Source organism: Kogia breviceps, chromosome 4 (genome assembly GCF_026419965.1).
Source record: "Kogia breviceps isolate mKogBre1 chromosome 4, mKogBre1 haplotype 1, whole genome shotgun sequence".
In the NCBI taxonomy this organism is placed as follows: domain Eukaryota; kingdom Metazoa; phylum Chordata; class Mammalia; order Artiodactyla; family Physeteridae; genus Kogia; species Kogia breviceps.
Window position 1 is genome coordinate 147,457,688 of NC_081313.1, and position 23,987 is coordinate 147,481,674.

General features: G+C 38.7%; 1 pseudogene; it reads left to right on the forward strand.

Moving 5' to 3' along the window:
* LOC131755777 (RNA/RNP complex-1-interacting phosphatase-like) overlaps positions 1 to 23,987 on the forward strand; it is a 91,926-nt pseudogene that overhangs the window by 63,542 nt on the left and 4,397 nt on the right.

Sequence of the window (23,987 nt, forward strand, 5' to 3'; positions counted from 1 at the left end):
CAGTAGGCACACCCTGTTTCTTTATTCAAGCATCTTAATTTCATCCCGTGAAATCTGTGAAGTATCAGACCACCAGAAGGCATCTGACACCTGGGCTGAGAGTTTTCCTTCCAGGAGATCTGATCTTGACTGTATGGCTGGTTTGAGGTGCATCACTCTGAGCTAAGACACGCTCATGGGTGACCTGGGTGCAAGTGCTTTTGCGGAATCTCTTAGTGAGGTTTTGTGGCTTGGAGGTCAATTCTAAAATTGAAACTATTGAACTTTTAATATGATATATGCTTAGCTTTTGGCATGATACTGTTGTGATAGGATTTTTTTTTGTAAAGCCTCATTTTTCTGATAGGTTTTATTTTGCTTGTAAACTGTCTCTACAAGTTGCATATATTCTTTTTTTAACATCTTTATTGGACTCTAATTGCTTTACAATGGTGTGTTAGTTTCTGCTTTATAATAAAGTGAATCAGTTATACATATACATATGATCCCGTATCTCTTCCATCTTGCATCACCCTCTCTCCCACCCTCCCTATCCCAGCCCTCTAGGTGGTCACAAAGCACAGAGGTGATCTCCCTGTGCTATGCGGCAGCTTCCCACTAGCGACCTAATTTACATTTGGTAGTGTATGTATGTCCATGCCACTCTCTCACTTTGTCACAGCTTACCCTTCCACCTCCCCATATCCTCAAGTCCATGCTCTATTGGGTCTGTGTTTTATTCTCGTTCTACCACTAGTCTCTTCATGACATTTTTTTTCTTAGATTCCATATATGTGTTAGCATACGGTATTTGTTTTTCTCCTTCTGGCTTACTTCACTTTGTATGACAGACTCCAGGTCCATCCACCTCATTACAAATAACTCAGTTTCATTTCTTTTTATGGCTGAGTAATATTCCATTGTATATATGTGCCACATCTTTATCCATTCATCTCTTGATGGACACTTAGGTTGCTTCCATGTCCTGGCTATCGTAAATAGAGCTGCAATGAACATTTTGGTACATGACTCTTTTTTTTTTTTTTTCGGTACGTTGGCCTCTCACTGCTGTGGCCTCTCCCGTTGCGGAGCACAGGCTCCAGACGCGCAGGCTCAGCGGCGATGGCTCCCGAGCCTAGCCGCTCCATGGCACGTGGGATCTTCCCGGACCGGGGCACGAACTCGTGTCCCCTGCATCGGCAGGCGGACTCTCAACCACTGCACCACCAGGGAAGCTCTCTTCTTTTATTTAACAGTTTTCAAAATAATGAGTTGATTCACAAATATCCTCCAGTGATGACCAATTTTTAAAAATTTATTTATTCATATCACCGTGGACTCCGTTACAGTTATTATTCTAAATGAGGCCCTGTTTTTGGCTAGTTGGAGCTTCTCAGTGACTCCTGAGTCCTTTTGATATGACATCAGTTGTTTTTAGACTTTTTCAGTGGTCAGAGCTGGGAGATATGTATGTTTGTTTTCAATATAAAATATGTCATAGGTACATACTGCTACTTCCCATTTAAATTCAGAACTACAGAATTCTCACTTATCCTTTTCTGTCTTCTATTGATAGTCTACTTTCTCCCACCCCGAGAATACCAGTTCTCAACAATGCCTGAAATTTGCTCTATTTCGTAATTTGAATCCAAGTTCTTTTGACTCTATTCTACTATTCTACTTAAATCACAGCCGCTTTGTGGCCCTTGAAATATAAGATAGAACATAAATGTAGGTAGAACTGTTTATATCCTTTTGAGTTACATGTGCGTTCATTCACATAGATTTGCTTTTCCTTTTGCATGCCTAGTAACTGTGATTTTTCTGCAGTTTCAATGAAAATCAAGTGATACTTACTGGTTAAAGCAGCTTTGGAAAAAATGGCTCTCATCAGAATGACTGACATACTAAGTTTAATGTACTCTCTTGGTTTATATTCTGCCTTCTCTAATTAAATTTTTATTCTTTCCTGACAAATGAAGTAATACATATTTTCATGGTTTTGCCTTATAGGACTTACCAGAAACTATTCGTTATTTAAGAATTTGTACAATTGGGCATCAGGTGCCAGATGATGACACAATTTTTAAATTCCCATGTGCTATTAATGGGTTTTTGAAAGAAAATAAAGATAATGGTGAGTTGTTTCTGTTTTTTTTTTCTTTACCTGAACTTTGATATGCATTTTGAGTGGGGTTGGGGATTTTTAACATTTTTAATAGTTCTGACATTAGGCCTGTTGTGTTTCGTAACATTAAGGTGGAAATGTCTGATGGTGCTGATAGGGTATGGTGTTTTTCCTGTTTATGGTCACAAATAATTTAGTTTAGTTTGGAAAGTGATTTTTGTGGAAATATGAACTGAAGTAGCTTACTTACCTCTTTTTTAAAAATTTGAATGGAAAATACATAAAAAGATAAAAATGTTTTTTGTCCTATTTATTGGTTGAGATGTGGAAGAAAAGGTTAAGCCTCTCAGGTTCTTAGCGTATATAAAAGAGAAAAGAAAAAGCAAAGGTTCAGAGTGGGACAGATCCGTAGAAGCAAAACAAAAGAGAGTGGACCAGAAGAGTGGCTTCCTTATCATGTGTTTAAGATATTTTTGCTGCTTTTACCCTTTGGGTGCAAGTGAGGGAGAACACTACCACCTCTTGTCCGTATCTTCAGACAGGAAGAGCTTAGAAGGCTGGTGTTTTCTTGTTTCTGCTTTAAGATCTACTCTGTTGATAGTGGGTCTTAATACTGTCTGAATTGTAAGGCTCCTCCTGCCTTTTTCTAGCATCTAACTGTCAGAAGGAACATGGTATTTGCTGTGTTTTAAGACTGAGGAATCTTTCGTCTTTGGAACACCAGTGACCCACAGGAGAAGGTGTTCATCTTGTCCTCTTTCTAAATTTAGGCTGAGGAGTGTGCACTTTATTAAATAAACCTGACAGACAGTAAATATTCCATGTATATATAAAATGATGCACATATATACATAAAACAGGGAGTAGGGGAGAAGGAATAGAGATGGAGGTGGGAAGATAGGGGATAGGAGGTGAGAGAGAGAAGGAGAGACTGGAATTTCAAGATAAATTTTCATTCTATAACCTGGATGCTTAATGCAGGTACTAGCTCTTAAACATCTTAAGACCTATACACAGATCTTCCCTGTACTTTAGCTTTAAAACTTGAGAGGCTTGTCCTTGCCCGTGATAACCAGGGTGTCAAGAAAGGAGGCAAATTATGTGATTTGTGTAAACTGTAGTCACAGAAATGTTACCCCTTAAGATGTTAGGGTGCAGCTGCTGGCCCTCTCACTTCCTCCAGGCTCGTTTGTGTGTGTTCTGTCTGTTCCGCGTGGGCTAGAAGATCCTTACGAGTGCATGAGAACACATTTGTAAATCTTGATTGTGCACATGTATACCAAATGTAGTCCATTGCATATGCTGACTCATGTGTGGGTGTTCTGCATGCAGTGGGCTAACTTCACCATGCTCTCTGCCATTGCAGTCTCAGGACCTTAGTTATGATCCGTTGGTGGTTTCCTCTGCTCTAAGCCCCTCCCACAGATGCCAGGCTCACTGATAAAGAGGAGGAGACTCTACTATCCACTCCCTAGAATTGGTAGAGACTCAGAAAATAAATTGTTTTAGAAAACACCGAGAGGCTTATAGGTTTGTTGTTAGGGCACGTGGATACAGAGGTGACTAGAAGTCTTTGTTCAGTAGCAACTTGCAGTTATCTACAAAGGTAAACATGTAGTGACTATAAAGTGGGTTAATTATAATAAAAGAATCAAGTGCAGCAGGAAAATAGAGGAAAAATCGAAGAAGGCCTGACCGAGGAGACATCATTTGAACTGGGCTTGGGGGAAGAGGATTTTGCCTGAATGAGGAAAGGACAGCCCAGGTATTGGGAAAAGGTACTAAAGGCACAGGGCTTGAACGTGTGCTCTGGAGGGGCAGCCTCTGGTGTGACTAGAGTGTAGTGTGAAAGGGCAAAGAATTCATACATTCATTTTCAGCAAATATTTGTATAACACCTTCTAAGTTGAAGGCACTGTTCTAGGAAGTAGGAAAAGAACAAAGTTCTTGCCCTTACATACTTTACGTTCTAGTGGGGGAGAGAGATAAATAAATAAGTAAATATATGGAGTGTCAAGTGGTGCTAAATTCATTGGAAAATAACACAACATGATGAAGAGGTGAGGGCATGTGGTAGGTGATCAGGGACACCTGTTTTATAGACAGACTTATGGGTGTCCACTGTACCCATGGTTTAAACAGGACTGGCTACCTCATCTGCAGGTGAGTTGCCAACCCCAAGCGGCAGACCATGTTTAAATTGTTCTGTTTACAATAGTAATGCAAGCTAATGTAAGCTGAATGCAAAAACTGCAGTCAGAGAAATGTATGAAGTGGAAGGCAATTTTGCCCCCTACTCAGAGGTTGCCACCAGTAATAATTTAGCACATATGTTTTCAGATGTAAAAATGCAGATGTAAGCATATATGATGGTCCCTTGTTATCTGCAGCGGGATTGGTTTTAGGACTCCCCATGGATGCCAAAATCCTCAGATGCTCATTTTACCATATGTAAAATGGTATAGTATAATTGGCCTTCCAAATCTGCAGGATATGAAACCGTTGGATATACAGAACTGACTGTACATGTGATTCAATGGTATAGTATTCAGACATATTGGTTTATAATTTAATATATGGTGGACAGCTTCCTAGGAAAATATTTGGAGATGTCATTATTTATTTATTATTATTTTTCCCTGCAAATTTGCTTTATGTAGTTGGATATAAATTAATGAACAAAAATTTCAGCAAGATATATGTAAGAATTTAATAGAACCAGATATTCTAATTCTTTGAGTTTTTCTCAAACTCATCATGGGGTCATAAGAAAATTAACCAACATGCATACTACTACAATTAAATGTCAAATGTTTAAGTGCTTATGACATACTAAATTCTTGTATAATGAACTTATGAAGAACCCTTCAAGAGACTTGTGTTTTGTATGTAGAAAAGTGTTGAGTTAAATATTCAACTCAATATAAAATAATAAGAAACACTTCTGATTTGTTAGGTTGAGATTGCTTCTCCTTGTAGTAATGAAAGATTTTTTAGCTGTAGTATCACTGGGCTGAACAAATATGTCACCTTCCAGTACATAAGAAAAAATAAACACATGCTAAATGGGTAAAACATTACAACTCCATCTTTCCTAGACCATCTCTACTTCTAACACTTCAGAAGCTTAGAGATTCAGAGTGTTCTTACCTTAATTGCAAGAAAAATATAAAGGAGAAATTCCTTCTTTTTTGAGATCACAACTGTGAAGTCGTGATTATACAAATTCTGCATTTGTGTGCAAAACATGAAACACATTTATCTTAATTCTCCCTGCTTAGAATTGTCAGTCAACTAGCAGGACTTTCCTTCCAGGAAACAGAGACTGAGATGTGTTTTATAGGACTTCCGTAACCTCAGCACTACAATAAGAAGACATGCAGTATCCTTTTGCTGTGGTTCAAGACAACAGGGAAGGAGGTCACAGGAAAGAATAAGTCAAAATTGTTACAACTGAGAAACTTTTCTCAGTTTAACCATGGTGCCTCTTTCATTTTTACATAAGCATGGTGGCATAATTCAAGCTCAATAAATCAGAATTCTTAATGTTGAAAATTTACCTTGACTTTTAATTATCACCATATTAACAACCAAAATGATTAGATGAAACACATAAGAATGGGTAATGTTAAATCCCCATTTACTAGAGTTAGTTTCTGGACACATTAACTCATTTTTTAATGAGAAGAGGAACCATGAATCTCAGTTTGCTTACAAGGTAGGAGATCACTTTGAATTCTGCCTTTCTTAACTGCCAGTGGATATCGCACTTGTAACAGGTTATAAATGAACTGGTTATCAAGCACAGAGCCAGCTCCAACAGTAAGAGAACACTATTTAAGAAGACCTAAGGCAATGAATTCCATTTCCAATGGAAAAAAAGAACCATATGGTCTTGGACAAACAATTCTGAATGGTTTACTTAACAGTTCCTTAGTAGTTCTTCCTTGCTCATAGAACTTTATGATTTTTTGAGGAGTGAAGCATTCAGCTTTAGTGGATAAATCCTTGTTAGGCTGAGACAATCATTATCCTATCCCTCTTTGCCATGAATTGTCTTATGAATGGTCATATCAATCTGTTTTGGCAAATGAGTAATTAGGGGAAGGCTGTTATTGTGCTTATGAGAATGATATTTTTCTCTGAAAAAAGATAAATAATATGCATTAGGTAAATGAGCATTTGGGCTCTTTTTCTGCTCACTCCTTGTTTCCTTGTTTAAAACCAAGAATATGATTCTTGGTTTTACAGCAGCCATCTTGTAACCCTGAGATGATCATATGCCAATAATGGCAAATGGTAGATTAGAAAGAACCAGCAAACACAGAAAACAGCAACATCAATAGTAACAACAATCACAGCCAAAGAACAATGGGACCTTAACTTGTGGAGTTCCTATAAAGTAAAAAATAAATGCTCTATGTTTATTCTAAAAAAAAAGAACTATGCAAACAAGCTTAAAACTAGTTTTTTTGTGCCAGTGTTGTAAAATGTAGCTTTAAATAAAACCTTGACCCAAATGCCAGTAACTTCAGAAAAGAATTTGGGTAGGGGGAAGAAGAAAGTTATCTCACTTAGGAAAAACAACCACTATCTTTATCCTAATCTTCGACACACAAGTGAAATATATGTAGCTCCTGTAACAATTTACACAATTCCTATGTACTGGAGAAATTACAATATCTAAATACAGTTATATTTTTAAACACTGGGTGATGGCTTTACATAGAAATAGCATCCTACTTTTCCCCCTAAATTTATAAAAGATCATGTACTTATCCCCAACATCGGCAGCTGTTCAGGAATTTTTAGGACAGTTTCATGCATGATCTTAATTCCCAATCCGTGGCTCCTTGGGCTCAACGACAAAAGATCAAAACCACCACAAATGATGGTTCACTTGAAGTCAGGTGAGAGACACTGGCTCAGTTAGTCTCGTAGGACAGAAGCAGTGCTGCATCAACTGTCTCCATGCAGGAGGGGCACGTGAAGGGTCTCATCAGCCAGTCACCTGTACAGCCCAGGTGATCTGCATACACAGCAGTAATCCAATTGGGTTTGCATAAACAAAGTCCATCATACAGATCCCACACTCCCAGATCTTTTAAAAAAATATTTGTTTTATTTAATTCATTAATTTATTGGTTTGCACCGTGTCTTACTTGCAGCCGGTGGGCTCCTTAGTTGTGGCATGCAAACTCTTAGTTGGGGCATGCCTGTGGGATCTAGTTCCCTGACCAGGGAATGAACCCGGGCCCCCTGCTTGGGAGTGTGGAGTCTTTACCCACTGCACCACCAGGGAAGTCCCCCGGATCCTTTCTTCTGATCCATTTCTTCCAGGGTCACAAACTCCTTCAGGCTGATGCTGTACGAAGCCTATTCTTTGAGCTATCCTAATTTGTTCCTCTCATCTGAGTGGCTGGGCATGTCTGGCTAGGTGTTGGATGATAGACCAAAACTGGAACTTGATCCAGATATGGCAGCAGCGACTCCTGATCCAGCTCCGTCCCCTTGCCAAAGCTAGCCCAGTCAGACTGAGACTTGTGAGGCATGGAGATGTGATCCGAAGTGGGGGAATTAAGGCAGTTCCCCATCTTCCAGGGCTTGAGTGTGTGATCTGTTGTGTGCTGTTTTGACAGTCTTCCAAGCTCATTCTTTTTTAAAAAATAAATAATTAGTTAATTAATTTTATTTATTTATTTTTGAATTTTTAAAACATTTATTTTTTATACAGCAGGTTCTTATTAGTTATCTATTTTATACATATCGGTGTATATATGTCACTCCCAATCTCCCATTTCATCTCACCACCACCGACCCCCGTCCTGCCCCACTTTCCCCCCTTGGTGGCCATACGTTTGTTCTCTACATCTGAGTCTCTTTTCTGCCTTGCAAACCGGTTCACCTGTACCATTTTTCTAGATTCCACATATATGCATTAATATACAATATTTTTTTCTCTTTCTGACTTACTTCACTCTGTATGACAGTCTCTAGGTCCATCCACATCTCTACAAATGACCCAATTTCATTCTCTTTTTTTTGTGGTATGCGGGCCTCGTACTGTTGTGGCCTGTCCCGTTCCGGAGCACAGGCTCCGCACGCACAGACTCAGCGGCCATGGCTCACAGGCCCAGCCGCTCTGTGCATCAGGGATCCTCCCAGACTGGGGCACGAACCCATGTCCCCTGCATCGGCAGGCGGATTCTCAACCACTGTGCCACCAGGGAAGCCCCAATTTAGTTCTTTTTTATCGCTGAGTAATATTCCATTGTGTATATGTACCACATCTTCTTTGTCCTTTCATCTGTCGATGGGCATTTAGGTTGCTTCCATGACCTAGCTATTGTGAATAGTGCTGCAGTGAACATTGGGGTGCATATGTCTTTTTGAATTATGGTTTTCTCTGGGTATATGCCCAGTAGTGGGATTGCTGGATCATATGTTAATTCTATTTTTAGCATTCCCACCAGCAGTGCAAGAGGGTTCCCTTTCCTCACACCCTCTCCAGCATTTGTTGTTTGTAGATTTTCTGACGATGCCCATTCTAACCGGTGTGAGGTGATACCTCATTGTAGTTTTGATTTGCATTCCTTTAGTAATGAGTGATTGTTGAGCAGCTTTCCATGTGCCTCTTGGCCATCTGTATGTCTTCTTTGGAGAAATGTCTAGTTAGGTCTTCTGCCCATTTTTTGATTGGGTTGTTTGTTTTTTTCATAGTGAGCTGCATGACCTATTTATATATTTGGGAGATTAATCCTTTGTTGATTCATTTGCAAATATTTTCTCCCATTCTGAGGGTTGTCTTGTGGTCTTGTTCATAGTTTCCTCTGCTGTGCAAAAGCTTTTAAGTTTCATTAGGTCTCATTTGTTTATTTTTTAAGGCTGCATTGTTCCTTTGGTTATTGATGAGCATATAAAAGTCAGAAGTTTTTGATATTATAAAACGTCCAAGTAGTGAACATTCCTGTGTGAACATCTTTGAATATATATGCTTTGTCTCAGTTAACTTCACTCAGAATTGGACTTCTGCATCAAAGAGTTTATGCCCTTATGCTTTTTGTGGATGTTGATACACTGTACCAATTTATGGTTGTTCCTGCAGGAAATACTTATGGAGCATCTGTTATGTTAAGCACTCTTCTGGGTGCTAGCAAAACGACTTGTGAAATTTTGTGAGTGAAGAGACTTGACCTGCCCTTTGTGAATTCTAACAGTGCAGAGAGGGAATAGATAGTCAAGAATCATACTCTGCATGTCGAATTACAACTCTGACAAGTGCCAAGGAGAGGGACATGGTACCATGAGAGCATATTTTAGGGAGCTTTTGATCTCATCATGGAGTTTAGAGAAGGTTTATTCAGGGATGTTTCAGCTGATATCTGAAGGATGAGTCGGTATTAACCAGATAGGGACGTTGGGGAGAGATTTCTGAGCATAAGGAATAGCACAAGACCCTATAAGAGGAAAGCATATGCTATGTGGGAGGAACTGGCCGGGATGGTCGGGCTGTTGGGGGAGCATGTCATGATGATGGAGCTGCAAGTGTGGGTAGATGCTCGATCGTGCAGGCTTATGTTTAAGGTTTCAGACTTTAAGAGGAATAGAAAACCATTGAACTTTCTTGTGGAAGGTGAGTGTGTGGAACATACCCAATTGCACTTTCAACCTATCGTTTTGCTACCGAGTGGAGAATACACTGCGGGGAGAAAGAGTGGAAGCGAGGAAACAAGTTAGGAGACTTTTGTAGAAATTGGGCATAATGGTGGCTTGGACCAGGGTGTGGTGGTCATTTTGGTGGAAAGATGTGGACAGATGCTAGAGGTATGTAGGCAGTATCATTGTTAGCACTGGTGGTGGGTGACGGTGAGGGTGAGGGAGAAATAGCTGTCAGTGATGGTGATTCCTAAGCTTCTGGCTCCTGTGGTTGGTTAGATAGGGTTTTTTAGATATGATGTTAATATTGATCCTAATTTGTCTTTTGTTATTTGTCGGTTCGTGATGAATACTCTGTCATATTAAGTCTCTTGTTTTGAGTGTACAAAGCATTTTGACTGAAACTGACTGTTGTATGTTATCAGATAAATTTTTAACATCTGCCAGTTTGGTCCTGTATTTTATTCTCTTTCATTTATTAATTAAATTGTTGTATTAATGTAAATAATTATATTAATAGATTTTCTAAAGTTGCATTATCCTTGCATCCTTGGAATAAAGCCTTTTTGTAGTCATGGTATATATCATTCTTTAATAATTATTGATTAGATGTGCTGATATTTTCTTAGGATTTTTATATCTATATTTGTAAAGCGAAATTGGACCATTTTTGCAAAAACTTGATTTTCTTTTCTTTTTATTTACAAGTGACTTGAATTTTGTTGTTTTGTAGATATTTGATTGATGTAGAGGGCATGTGGCCAGATGATACAATTGAATGTAAGTATCAGGGTTGTCACTACTTTTCCCTTTTTATAAAATATGAAGGTAGAAGTGTAGGAGAATTTCTCAAATTTTGGAAAAAGAGAAAAGTTTGTAATTCATTTGTCCTGACATAGCATAACCTTTTACCAAAAGTTGATAAAGGAATGTATCTGGAAATAGCGAGATATAACCGCCTGAATAATTAGTCAGTGGATTTCAGCTTGTTTTTCTTTCTTAAATTTTTAAAATTAATTTACTGAGTTTTGATATTTATCCACTGCACCACCAAGGAAGTCCCTTTTTCTTTCTTCCTTCCTTCCTTCCTTTCTTTCAAGCTGCAAGTCATTTTAAATACATGACTTCTTACTAAAAGTCTCCAGTTCATATAACCAAGGGATTTATAACTTCTCCTTTAAAAGATTTATTCCTGGGACTTCCCTGGTGGTCCAGTGGTTCAGACTCTGCACTTCCAGTGCAGCAGGCGTGGGTTCAATCCCTAGTTGGGGAGCTAAGGTCCCACATGCTGTGCAGACAAAGAAATTTTTTTAAAAAGTTATATTCCTGTATTATTGAATTTAGTGGTTTAGGTTTTGTTTGAATATTTAGAAGATTTCAATTTATTTACCAGGAACAAACAAAACATCATGTAAAAATAGTTTTCCAGAAAGTATTTCCATCATTGTCTTCTTCCCTTTCTCGTGCAGACTGGTGTTTTATCTTTACAAGTTCTGCGTCGTTCCATAAGAAAGCTGCTCTTCTTCTGGTTTCATAAGAGATGGTGAACAATGGTAAAATATCCAGTTTACCTAAATTTCTTGAGTCCACTTCGGGGAGCAAATGATGGGGTGGGATGTTGGGACAGAGTGAGAGCTACAGATTCTGGTGAGACTGAGAGTCAGTCACAAAAATTCCTGGGCTGTGGTGAAGGGAGAACAAATATAAATCAAGTTCCTGCTGGTGGACAGGAAGCCACAGTGAAGAAGAATGGTGTGTAGCTGGGCTGTGTAATTGGGCCCATAAGTGCTGTGTCTTCTGATGGTAATTATGAACAGAAACCAAATAATAATTCCTAATAACATGTAGGTGACCAATCCTTGAGAGCTGAGGCAGAGAGAAGGAGAGACGGCATTATACCTTGTCTCTGGTTCATTGAGTTTCCCAGGCTGATTTGTGACCAATCTAGGGTGAAATCATAACTAAATCATTTCTGCTAAGGTGATCAGCTTTCATGGGGTCCTTTCTCTGCACTCTGTCCAATGAAAAAGCCCACTGATGAAACAGCCATGAAGAACATGTTTCCTCATGGCCTCGCACCTCCATTTCAAAGTGCTTTAAAACTTCTTTTCATCGAAAAATCAATCACAGAAAAGGATTGGGATCAAATCCCGTACAGACGTAGTGAAAGAAAAAAGAGAATAAGGAGCAGAATAGCATCTCTTCAGACAATAAAATCAAGTTGGAAAAGACAGGTCCACAAACCAGATCAAAACTGTAACCTGTTATTTCACAGTGGGCTTTTAAAAGATGTTAGGAAAAAGAATGCAAAAGTTGAAAGAACATGGATTGAGGAGGGAATGGGAAGTTATTGTTTAATGGCTATAGAGTCTCTGTTGGGGATGGTGAAAAAGTTCTGGAAATGGTAAATGCTGATAAATGCCACCTATGGGTGTTTGGTTTTAGTTGATCTTCTTCCATGTAAGGGTTTGGAGAGATTCAGAGACTGTGCGGCTGCCTCCATCTTTCTGAGGTCCTGCTCAATCTTTTCTGACATAATTATTTTGAATTTGGAGAGTGGTGATGTTTGCACAGCACTGTGAATGTATTTAATGTCACTGAATTGTATACTTGAAAATGGTTGAAATACTACATTTTGTTTTATGTGTATTTTACCATAATAAAAAAGATGAAAGAACAGCATAAACCAGAATTAGGTAAGATGATAGAACTCAGGACAGAATTCAAAATAAAAGAAAAATAATTCAGAAATGAAGACTACATTTAAAATAATACAAGAGTGGGTACTTCCCGGGTTGTGCAGTGGTTAAAAATCTGTCTTCCAGTGAAGGGAATACACGTTCGATCCCTGGTTAGGGAACTGACATCCCACATGCTGGAGGGCAAGTAAGCCCGCACGCCGTAACTACAGAGCCCACGTGCTCTGGAGCCCATGCGCCACAACTAGAGAGCCCACGAGGCACAGGGAAGACCACATGCACTGCAACGAAGAGCCTGCGTGCTGCACCTAATACCTGACACCACAAAAACTAAACAAATAAATTAATTAAATAAATTAAATAAAATAATACGAGTGAATGAACATAATGGATAATGCCTTAAGAGAAACAAACAAGAAAAGGAAAAAAGATTTTAATCAAAAAGAAGATAAAAAGAATTTTATAGAAATGGCAAACATAAAACAGGCAAAAATAGGACAGCTCTGAAAAGAGTAATATAAATAGGTGTAGGAATCTATTATACCATAAAAGTGACATAAAAGCCTCCTGGGGCTCTTTGACCCTGAGGAAGGGGAGCTTTTTGTGATCACTCCCTTTATCTAATCAGTCCTTCAGCAGCGGGGTGCCTTTTTCTAATCAGCGGAGGCACCCTTACTCAGCCAGTGGTAGCCCCAGGCCTCATCACCTGTGGGATACAGTCCATGCTGTCTCCCAGGCTTGCTTAGGCCGGCATCTCTATTTTCCTTTCTGTCTGTTCTCACAGTTGGACCCCTGGCCTTTAAGTCATCGCCACCTGCAGTATTTACTGTGCCCAGCAGGTGTCAGCCTTGAGTGTCTTTGCACAGATGCTCCCTGTGCAGTTAATGTACCTTGTACTCCAACTCTGCATGGTCTCATCTTTCTACATTGTACTTCAGGGTTATCATGAAGCCGTCACTTAGATATAACTTTTTGCCTCCATAGGAACCTCTGTGCATAAAGGTTATGGTACTTTATCTCATGTGATTGAAATTTTGAGTTTATACATCTCCTTAATGAAGGTTTAAGGGCAGGAGTCGTTTCCAATCCTTAGCACAGAGCAGATGCTTTTTTTTTTATTTAGATGCTTTTTAATGGTGATAAAATATATGGTTTAAATCACTCATTTTACAATAATTTTGGTTTAGGTTGTGACAGAAATAAAGTTTACAGAAGTCATGTTCCTGCGATAAGAAGTAAAGATGTGACCTTCTAGTTGTGTAAAGCTCTTAAATTCTGAGTAAGTGCGTCGCTGCGCTAAGGAACATGGAACTACATGGCTAGTTGTGAGAGAGAGACTTATCTATGTTAACAAAGGTAAGCCTTCATTGTGTCCTGCCAACATTTGATAGTTGCTTTTGGGGCAAACTATAGCAATAAAATTTCAAACTTGTTCTCTCCATTAAAGGGATTGAATAAATCAGCCACTTTGGTGGACCTGTGTCTTGCGAATTGTCCACTTGGAGATAGAGGTTTAGAAAGTGAGTTTCAGTCTTGTTTAAGTCCCTTCTCATTAGACTGGCCTCATGATTTCCTACACACCACGTTACTTCCTGTGTACCTTTTCTTGGTGTTGTTCATGCCTGGAGTGTCTCCTGTGCCTGCTCAAATCTTGGTCCATTCTCCTTTGTACCGTGGAAGTTTGTCATGCCGGATACTGTCAGAACTAATTTACTTAAGTTTCTGTTAAGCCACAAACCACACATTTTGTATATTTTCTGTATTTTGTTTGTCTGTATTTTTGTTTGTTTGTTTTGTTTTGTTTTTCGGTACGCGGGCCTCTCACTGTTGTGGCCTCTCCCACTGCGGAGCACAGGCTCCGGACGCGCAGGCTCAGTGGCCATGGCTCACAGGCCCAGCCGCTCCACGGCATGCGGGATCTTCCCAGACCGGGACACAAACCTGTGTCCCCTGCATCGGCAGGCGGACTCTCAACCACTGCGCCACCAGGGAAGCCCTGTTTGTGTGTATTTTAATGTTTCTCTTCAAGAAATGTTATGGGAAGGGAAATAGGAAGATGTAAAGAGCAAAAATGTCATCGTGATCTTTAAATTGTTAGAACATGTATCTGCAATCATAATTATAACACACTGTGGTATGTGTTAAAATAGGAAATATATGTCATGTCCCGTAAGAGCAGCAAACTTAGTGGTGTTAGTGGGGGTGTGTCATGGAAGTAATCACAAAGCAGGTGACTGTTAGTTGGAGTCCTGAAACATTAGTGTGTGTTCCCTGTGTCCAGTAGTGGTCTGGAGGGGTCAGGAAGCCTGCCTTTCAATTTGAGGGAGCAGAGGGTTTGAGGTCCTCTCTCTTCTGTGGCTCTAGTATACTGCATAGCAGCTGATAAAATACTGGGTTTATAGTTGACATTTAAATCACTGATTGATCATCAAGATTGGGAAGTGTCATTGGAAATGAAAATAGGAAGAGTCTTCAGATTTTTAGGTTTTTCCTTTTTTTCCTATGTCTCAAAAGGTATGTAGTGTTTTACTGAGTGGTTGGGAATAAAGTTTGCAGTATTCAGTGTATTCAGGTTTAATATCTAAATACAATTAAACTGCTGCTGTTAACTGGAATAACACTTTGTTACTGACAATTTTAGAATGCATCTGTTCATCAGTTACCTATTTGGGAAGACTGTAGTTAATGATTTTACGAATGTGGCTATAAACCTCCAATAGACTCAAGAAAAGCAAATAAGTCAAGATTGACAAATGTATAGGCTCTTCATCTTATTGTGTGTGTGTGTGTGTTTTTCCCTTTTAGTTATTTGCAAAGATGTAAAGAACTCTATCTCTCTGAAGACAGTAAACTTCATGGGGTGTAATATGACATGGCAGGGAGCAGATCACATGGCCAAGAACTTAAAGGTGATTTTTTTATGTTTGAACTTTCATGAAAACATATGTGAATGAAGCACATTAATATATTGATACAGATGGAAGTTAATTTTTGTCTTTTGACACATGTGAGTGCAGCTTTCGTTGTGTTGAAAGAATATGACCAGTTTTCAGTTTGGGATTCTACCATTTAGTAAAGATAATCCACTTAACTTTAGAAATAAGAGATTTAATATATAATACCTCATAATATTTTTATGTATTTTTATTTACTGAAAATGTTGATTGTGATACTGTGAAAAATTATGCCATTCTAGTCTTCAAGACTTAAATCAATCAAGTGTTTACCAGCTGCTGTAGTTTATAAGCTAATACAAATCACTACATCAGCAATTTGTAAATATAGTTTTAAAAATAATGCCTTAACAACTTTACAGTGGTTATAATGACTGTATTTAGGCCTAAAGTTATTTAATAATTTGACACGAAGCCTTTTTAATAGTTTGATGGTGCAGATCAGGGATGGGCGAACTATGGCTGGTGGGCCAGATCCAGCCTGTCACCTGGTAAAGAAAGTGTTTTTGGAACATAGTGGCACCCGTTGTTTACATGGTAGCTATGGCTACCTTCACCCTACGCCAGTGGGGTTGCGTAGTTGCAACAGAAACTGTGTAGCCCACAAAGCTGGAAATGTTTAAATTTAGATTTTAAAAATTGAAAAATTCTTTGATCCTATAGAGGGCAAGTCCGTTGACCCCTGGGATTGAAAACAGTCAAGAGCACGGGTGCCGAAGCCAAATGGCCTAGGTTCCAGTTCCCTTTCTCCCATTTCATAGCTAGTGACCATGAACCAATCACTTAACCTCTGTGCCTCATTATGAGGTTTAAATGAACTAATTTGTATAAATAGTTTTTGATTTATTACAGTAATTAATTACAGTCATTGATTGCTGTTATTAGCAATCACTAATTTGTAAGTGATTGCTGTTATTTTTGCTTGGAGCTTTTAGAAGTTACTGTTAATAGAAAAATGACACTCATAATTTTCGTTTTAGAGTGTCAAAGGCACTTTGAGTCCTTTATTTTCTCAAGAATGTGATAAGACTTTTTTCATTTAAACTCAGTGTTCCCTAATACCAAAATTTATTTTATGAATATAAAGAATTGAATGTCTTTAAGACAAGACTTGTGGTGAAATGTGAAACGATTATTTTCCCAAGGCACATCAAACTGGCTGTGCATAGTCCAGGCCTCTAAAGTCTGTGTGCATACCCTAGGTAGCATGTGAGATCCGTTTGGTAATACAGTTTTTAAAATAATGCCTTGGACTTCCCTGGTGGTCCAACAGTTAAGACTCTGCGCTCCCAGTGCAGGGGGCCCATGTTTGATCCCTGCTCAAGGAACTGGATCCTACATGCATGCCATAACTAAGAGCCCGCATGCCACAAATAAAAGATCTGGCATGCTGCAACTAAAGATCCGACACAGCCAAATAAATAAATAAATAAATATTTAATAATAATAATAATAATAATAATAAAATGTCTTAGATTTAGGAAAAGAAAATATTAGAACTTATTTGCCTTTGTATCATTTAAAAAAATATCTGTGTGGTTTATAATATACATACATTATATGTATAGAACTTTGTGTATATAATTTGTTAATAAATAAGATGCATATTAAAAAGTTTTCTTATGGGTTACCGTACCCAGTCAGGTGTTTGGAGACCATTGGAGGACAGAATGATGACATTTAGAGCCTCAGTAATCATAGAATTTAGGACCCATTCCCTGACTTAGAAGCTAAGGAAAATAATTCCTAGACTGTCATTGAGTTGTCCAGCTTTACATAACTGTTCAGAAACAGGTCATCCAGTGGCTGGAATCTAATCACTGACGGACTAGAATCTGGGTCACTGGACTCGTAAACCAGAATGACTGTTTAATTTCTCAGCTTGATTCCCCTGCCATATATGCTTGATATGTGTGTGTGTGTGATTCTCTGATGTAATAAGCCATACTCAGTAGGCACACTCTGTTTCCTTATTCAAGCATCTTAATTTCATCCCGTGAAATCTGTGAAGTATCAGACCACCAGAAGGCATGCAGACACCTGGGCTGAGAGTTTTCCTTCCAGGAGATCTGATCTTGACTGTATGGCTAGTTTGAGGCAGGTCACTCTGAACTACAACACCTCATTGGTGACCTGGGTGCAAGTGCTTTTGCGGAATCTCTTAGTGAGGATTTGTGGCTTGGAGGTCAATTCTAAAATTGAAACTATTGAATTTTTAATATGATATATGCTTAGCTTTTGGCATGATACTGTTGTCATAGGATTTTTTTAAAGCCTCATTTTTCCGTTAGGTTTTATTTTGCTCGTAAACTTTGTTTATGAGTTGCATATATTCTTTATAGAAAATGCAGAGTTACAAGAGAACAATTACCTATAATCTTAATACCCAGACATAATCACTGTTCATTTTGGTGGGTATACTTTCAGTGTTTTTTTTTCTATGAATATATTTTGTCCACTTGGGGATAACAAAAATAAAATTGTAGTATACTTGCTATTTCATATTCCTGCTTTTTTCATTTAATGATGTATCGTAGTATTCCATCATATTGATGTCCCAGAGTTTAATCAGTTCTTTGCCATTCGATTTAGACAGTTTGCTTTTCCCTGTCAGAAACATTGTGAATACGTTGTATATACGTGTCTGTGTCCATCGGGATTACTTCTGTAGAGTAAGGAACTAGAAGTGGAATGACCTGAGTGTGACGTACTTGTAAGACTTTTGATACACATCGCCGAGTTACCATCCAGAAATGCTATGCCAGTTTGTAGTCCACCCCAACAGTGGATGTGAAGCCTGCCTCTCACAAACACTGGCTTGTAGCACTTGTAAAAAAATGTAAAACTACAGAAGTGAGTACCTCTCCATTTTCTGTGCCAGTAGGATTACTCCCAATTTTGTAACTTTTTTCAGTTAATTTAGTATGAGCATTTTGGCAAGTCAGTAAATTTGCATCTCCTGCATCGTTTTTTGCGATTGTTCAGTATTCCATTATGTGAGTATGCCACAGTGCACATAGCTTATCCATTCTTGTATATAAGCTTTGTCGAGTTTTTCACTTACAAATAGTACTCTGATATATATCCTTACCTATATCTCTGACTATTTCTTTTGGTTAAATTCTTAGAAAGAGAGCTGTTGGATCAAAAGGGTATAGACATTATTTCAAGGCTCTTCGTACAGAATCTTGGCTTAATCTGATAGGAGAATAACCACATTTTGTTTTATTTTGTATTCATTTGATTTACTGGTGAGGTTTACTGGCTGTTTGTATTAATCTGGCTATTTGGTTAATTAGAGCGTGTGTCCATTCTTCTGTAGTGAGAGCTTGTAAGGCTTGTATCATATCCTGTCAGATCCGTATGTCTGACTTGCTATTTCTGTGTGTCATGGGGGTGTTGAAAGACTCCAGTTACTTTAATGTGATGGTCCACACAACACTTAAAAAAAAGACTCACCATAGTTTCCTTTCATGGAATAGTTTTAAATACCTGTGCTTTGGTGATGATCCCTTTGGTTTAAATGAGTAGTTTGTTCAGCCCCAGAACGACTAGAACTCATGATCAGTTTTTCTGGTTTTTGTCTGACTTTTTATGGAGAGAGTTCTTGACCATCATGCTTTCATGATAGGTTTTTAGTATGTATTGTCTGTTCACACATTGTTTGAATTTGTTATTATTTGTATCCTCTTAGACTTGTCTTTTTTGCTCTGAAACTAACACTTATTACATTTCTTCTATTTTGTTTTCCCCTTTTAAGTAGTTTCAAGTGTGATTTAGAGCTGAAGATCATGATCCACAGAATGCCGTGCATCTCTGACCTCCACCAGTTTTTACTCGTGAGGTTTACATGCCACTGCCGCCCTTGCTAATTATGAACTGAGATTCATTTTGTGATGCGTTTTGCTCATAGGTTATATACAGTTCTTCTGTATACAGTTATACAGTTCTGTAATTGTAAACTATGTTGGGTGATTTATTGGTACTAAAGCCAGGGTTATCATTGCACATCCAAGAAGAGGTTTTTAAATTGGATTATGCATTATGTGTGTGCGTATAGGTTTCTGTTGTTTTTCCATACCCCAAATTACAAGCCTGCCATGACTTGTGTTGTGCAGGACTCTTCCACACGTGAGAAACTGAGAGTTGTCTATATGTTAAATCTGTAGAGTTAGCCAGTGACCTTTTGTCTTTCATCAAAAGCACTTGACCTGTAACACTGTGGCCTCACCAGTGAAGGAGCAAAGGCTTTACTAAAGGCCCTTGAAACCAACAGAACTCTGCTTGTTCTGGTAATAAGAAAAAATCCACCTGTTGGTATGTGGTCACTGTTTTTAAATTGATTAACATATAGCAAAACAAAAAGATTTGTTCACATATTGACAGTTTTTAAAACTTACTGTGTTCAGCTTTCCTCATCATATACAGTTGGCCCTTGAACAACATGGGGTTAGGGGTGCCGACCCCTACGCAGTTGAAAATCTGGGTAGAAGTTTATAGTCAGTGGTTCCACATCTGTGGATTCAACCAACCTTGGATCGTGTAGGACGATAGTACATATTTATTGAAAAAACATCCGGGTGTCAATGGACCCGCGAGGTACAAACCCATGTTGTTGAAGCTTCAACTGTACTTTTCTAATTTTGCACTTCCCTTATGTTTTTAGCAGATGATGTACTGATTAAAGTGAATTATACTTGTAAATTCTTCTTATCTCTACTCTGAATAGAGGTGACCCTAGATACTAAGCCTGCTTCCACCGAGAGCATTATTTGTTTCCTCTGCAACCTCTGAATTCTTGCAAGGAGTACTTTGTTCATTTGTCAGATTCACAGGTAATTTTTTTTAATATCTTCTGTGTGCCAGATACAGGTTTAGGCACTAGGGCTAAAGCAGTGAACCAGACAGACAAAAGTCTTGCCCTCATGGAGCTTACATCCTAGTGAAGGAGTTCAGATGGCAATGAATAAACAGATAAGTAACATAATTTGAGATAGTAGGAAGTGCAGAAATATCTTAATGTAAGGAGAGTGAGGAGGGGCGGGTAGGACTCCATTGGATAGGTCTGTTAGGTGACAGCGTCACTGGAGAAGTGGCACTTGCACGGAGACCTGAATGAAGAGAGGAGCAAGCCACGGAAGATCCGGGGTAAGCACATTCCAGGACAAGGAGGCCGTGAGTGTGCAGGCATGTGGGTGGGTGGATTATTTCAGGAGAAGCAAGGAGGCCGACATGGCCAGAGGACTGAGTGAAGAAGAGTGTGGTATGACATGAGGTCAGGGTGCTAGCCAGGGGTCTGATCTTATAACGTCTCGAAGGCCAGAGTACAGATTTGGATTATTCTAAATGAGTAGTGGGTATTGAACTGGAAAGAGGCATGATCCAAATAGTATCTGAATAAGGTGAGCTGGTAGAGAGAATGGACTTGGGGGGATAAAGAAGAGAAACAGGGAGACCAGTTGGGAGACTATCACAGTGGTCCAAATAAGAGATGTTTCTGGCTTAGCTTCGGTTGGAAGTTTGGAGCAAGTGAAAAGCGCTTGAATTCAGGTTGTGTTTTGAGGGTGTAGCTAACAAGGCTTGCCGATAGATTGGATGTGGGGTATGAAGGAAATAGTAACACGGAGACAAGTCATTGATGATTATGTGTGCAACTGGGTGGTATCACTTAGAAGAAGGGGGCCGATGGGAGGAGCAGCTTTTGCGGGAATATCAGGACTTTGGTTTGCTCTCTTAGATGCCCTTTAGGTATCTAAGTGTCTGGACAGTGCTCAGGCTGTACTTTCTATCCAAAGGTATCCAAAGCCACTTTAGATGCAAAATGTTTAAAGTTGACCTTTGCTCCTGCCAAAATCTTACCCACTGTGGGCAGTCTGCAGTATGTCATCTTAGGTTTCTGAGGAAGAAACTAGAATACACAAAGGAGGAAATAAGTGTACAATTGCATAATGTAGATTCCATATTTAATTTTATGAGAAAAGCAATAATAGTTGGCTTTTTGTTTTAAATGGAAATAGCCACTCATTGGGAAATAATTACTCTAATTTCAATTTATTTGACTTTAAATCATTCTGTGATGAAAGCAGTTATGTAAAAAGGTCTGCAGAATGGAAGGAGTGCCAATTCAGAGCTATATAACATGTTTTAATTCTCTCGGAAGAATTTCTCTTTAATGGCTTGTTTTTCTTTCCTTCTTAAATGAAAATTATCAACGTACTTCCTGCCATCTTAAAACTAAGTTTTTATTCAAATGAAATGGCTTTTCTGTTTTTGAAAATGGTGTGTGATGCCTTAATTTAGCTTCCCAGAAATGCAGATTGAAGACCTTTTATTAACTTAAAATGTCTTAATTTGCAGTGAAGATCAAACCCTCCTCAATTACCTGTAACTTAAATGGCATATTTATTATTTCTCTCTCAGTACCAGTGGATAAGTTCTCCATCGGTGAAGGAACCATCCAAAGCTGCTAGACAGGAAAAGAGAACTATAATTTTGGGAAGTGGTCGAAAAGGAAAAGCTACTCTTAGAATTGGCAACTCTTTCTTTTTTTTTAATGCTACTAGAACTTATACCCCTTATATGTCCAGTGGGCTAAAATTAAAACAGCCTTAATTGTTATGCCTCAACGTTTAATTATTTCCTGAATGGTTAGCTATCAGTATTATTTGTGGTTCTTATGGAACGCACCTAGGAGGTTCCTGACACATAGTGTTTAATATGTATTAGATATTAATTTTAATATGATAAAGCTCTTGAAGTGACGAAATCCATATCAAGATATTAGGTAACCTTTTCTCCCTTTCACATGGGGTGCAGGCCTTGTGAAAGAGAGGGAAGCATGTGATGTGTCTAGTGACAACCCCAAAATAAAATAAAGCAGGCAGAGCCCTTGGCGCTTTACAGATATGAATAGCTTTTCTTGTCATCAGAGCCCTGTGAACAGACACTGTTGTACAGCAGCGCAGACAGATTAGGGTCAGGTACAGTGGGGAAGTGGATCAGGCAGGATAAGAACATGCGGAGAGTTGGCGGGGGCTGGTTCCAGAGGCTTTATTTACTAAAGAAACAACAAAAATCACAGATGATAATGATGTTTTTTTTTTCAGAAATATACGTATCAGTGGAAAAACTAGAAATGATCATGTTCAGAATTGGGATCAGTTGTGTCTAAATATGTAAAAGTCAGTTACTTTCCCGTAAGCCAGAAATAAAAATAAAAAACAAGGAAAGATCCCATTTGTAATAGTCACAAAAATTAGTAAATATCTAGAAGTCAGTTCAGTGTTCACCTGAAAAAGTCAGTGCAAAAGGATAGATGAAATATTTTAAACATACATGTTAACATTAATAAAATATAATATTATCCTATTACCCATCAACATATAAAGCCACTGGCAGAGGGAAAGACAGATCGGTGGAAAACTCCAGAAACTGGTCCCTGTTTAGTTGAGAATTGTATTTTAACTTAGACAATTTTAAAGTCTAACTTGACTTTTTGTCTAATTGACTGATTGAAGCATTGCTAATTCATTTAAACAGAAATTAGATATTGTCATCACAGCATGCACAAATTCTAGTCAGTCGAAAAGATGCAAATGCAGCTAAATGCAAGAAGCAAATACAAAATACAGGAGAGAATTTCTGTGTAAGTGTAGGGAGTACAGAAGCCTTCCTAAGTAAGCCATAATACTCGGAGGCCATAAACTGAACGATATTTAATTACATGAAAATTTAAAAGTTTTCTACAGTTAGTTCGAGACATAAACGAAACAAAATGACAGACACAAAAGTTTGGTAGTGTATTAACATATAATGGTGACTGTTGATACAGAGAAGAACCCACCAATAAATGAAAAAGGATAACCAAATTTTATAAAGGCAGGGGCTGGTTTCTATCTGTATGAGCAAACAACTCAGAAGAAACACAGCTGGCTACTACACAAATGAAGAGGGGCCAACTTCTTTAGGAAATGCAGGTTAAAACCATGGGATTTTCTTCCCTCTGATGGGCAGAAATTCTAAAGACTGATAACATCTGGTGTAGACGAGGGACCAAACACACTTTGCGTATGTTAAGTATAACAAATGTGTTCAAATTTGGAGCGAGGCTTGCAGCATCCATCAAAGTTCAAAACTCTCTTGCTCTTTGACCAAAGACTTTTACTTCTAGGCACCTGCCCTCTGCCAGTACTCTGCCTTGCACAGAGCGTGCATCAAACAGGCACCCGCAAGTCCGATGAGGGAGACTTACGTAATGGGGAAACTCTAGCGACAACCTGGATGTCCTTCGGGAGGGGTCTGATGAAGGAAATGAGGATCCATCCGTGGTAGGGAGGAACGTGTGTGTGGAGCTCGGGGAAGGCCTGTGAGCAGACTGGGAAGATGGCCTGATACGTCATCAGGTCCAAAGGGAAAAGAGCAGGTGTAGAAAAGGACATGTCTCTTATTCCACTTAGAAACCCACAGTGTTTGTATTTGTAAATACTATATATGTATATATGTACATATTGAAACACACATATATACATGTGTACACATTTGTGTATCTGATCTTGAAAGTGCACAAAAGAC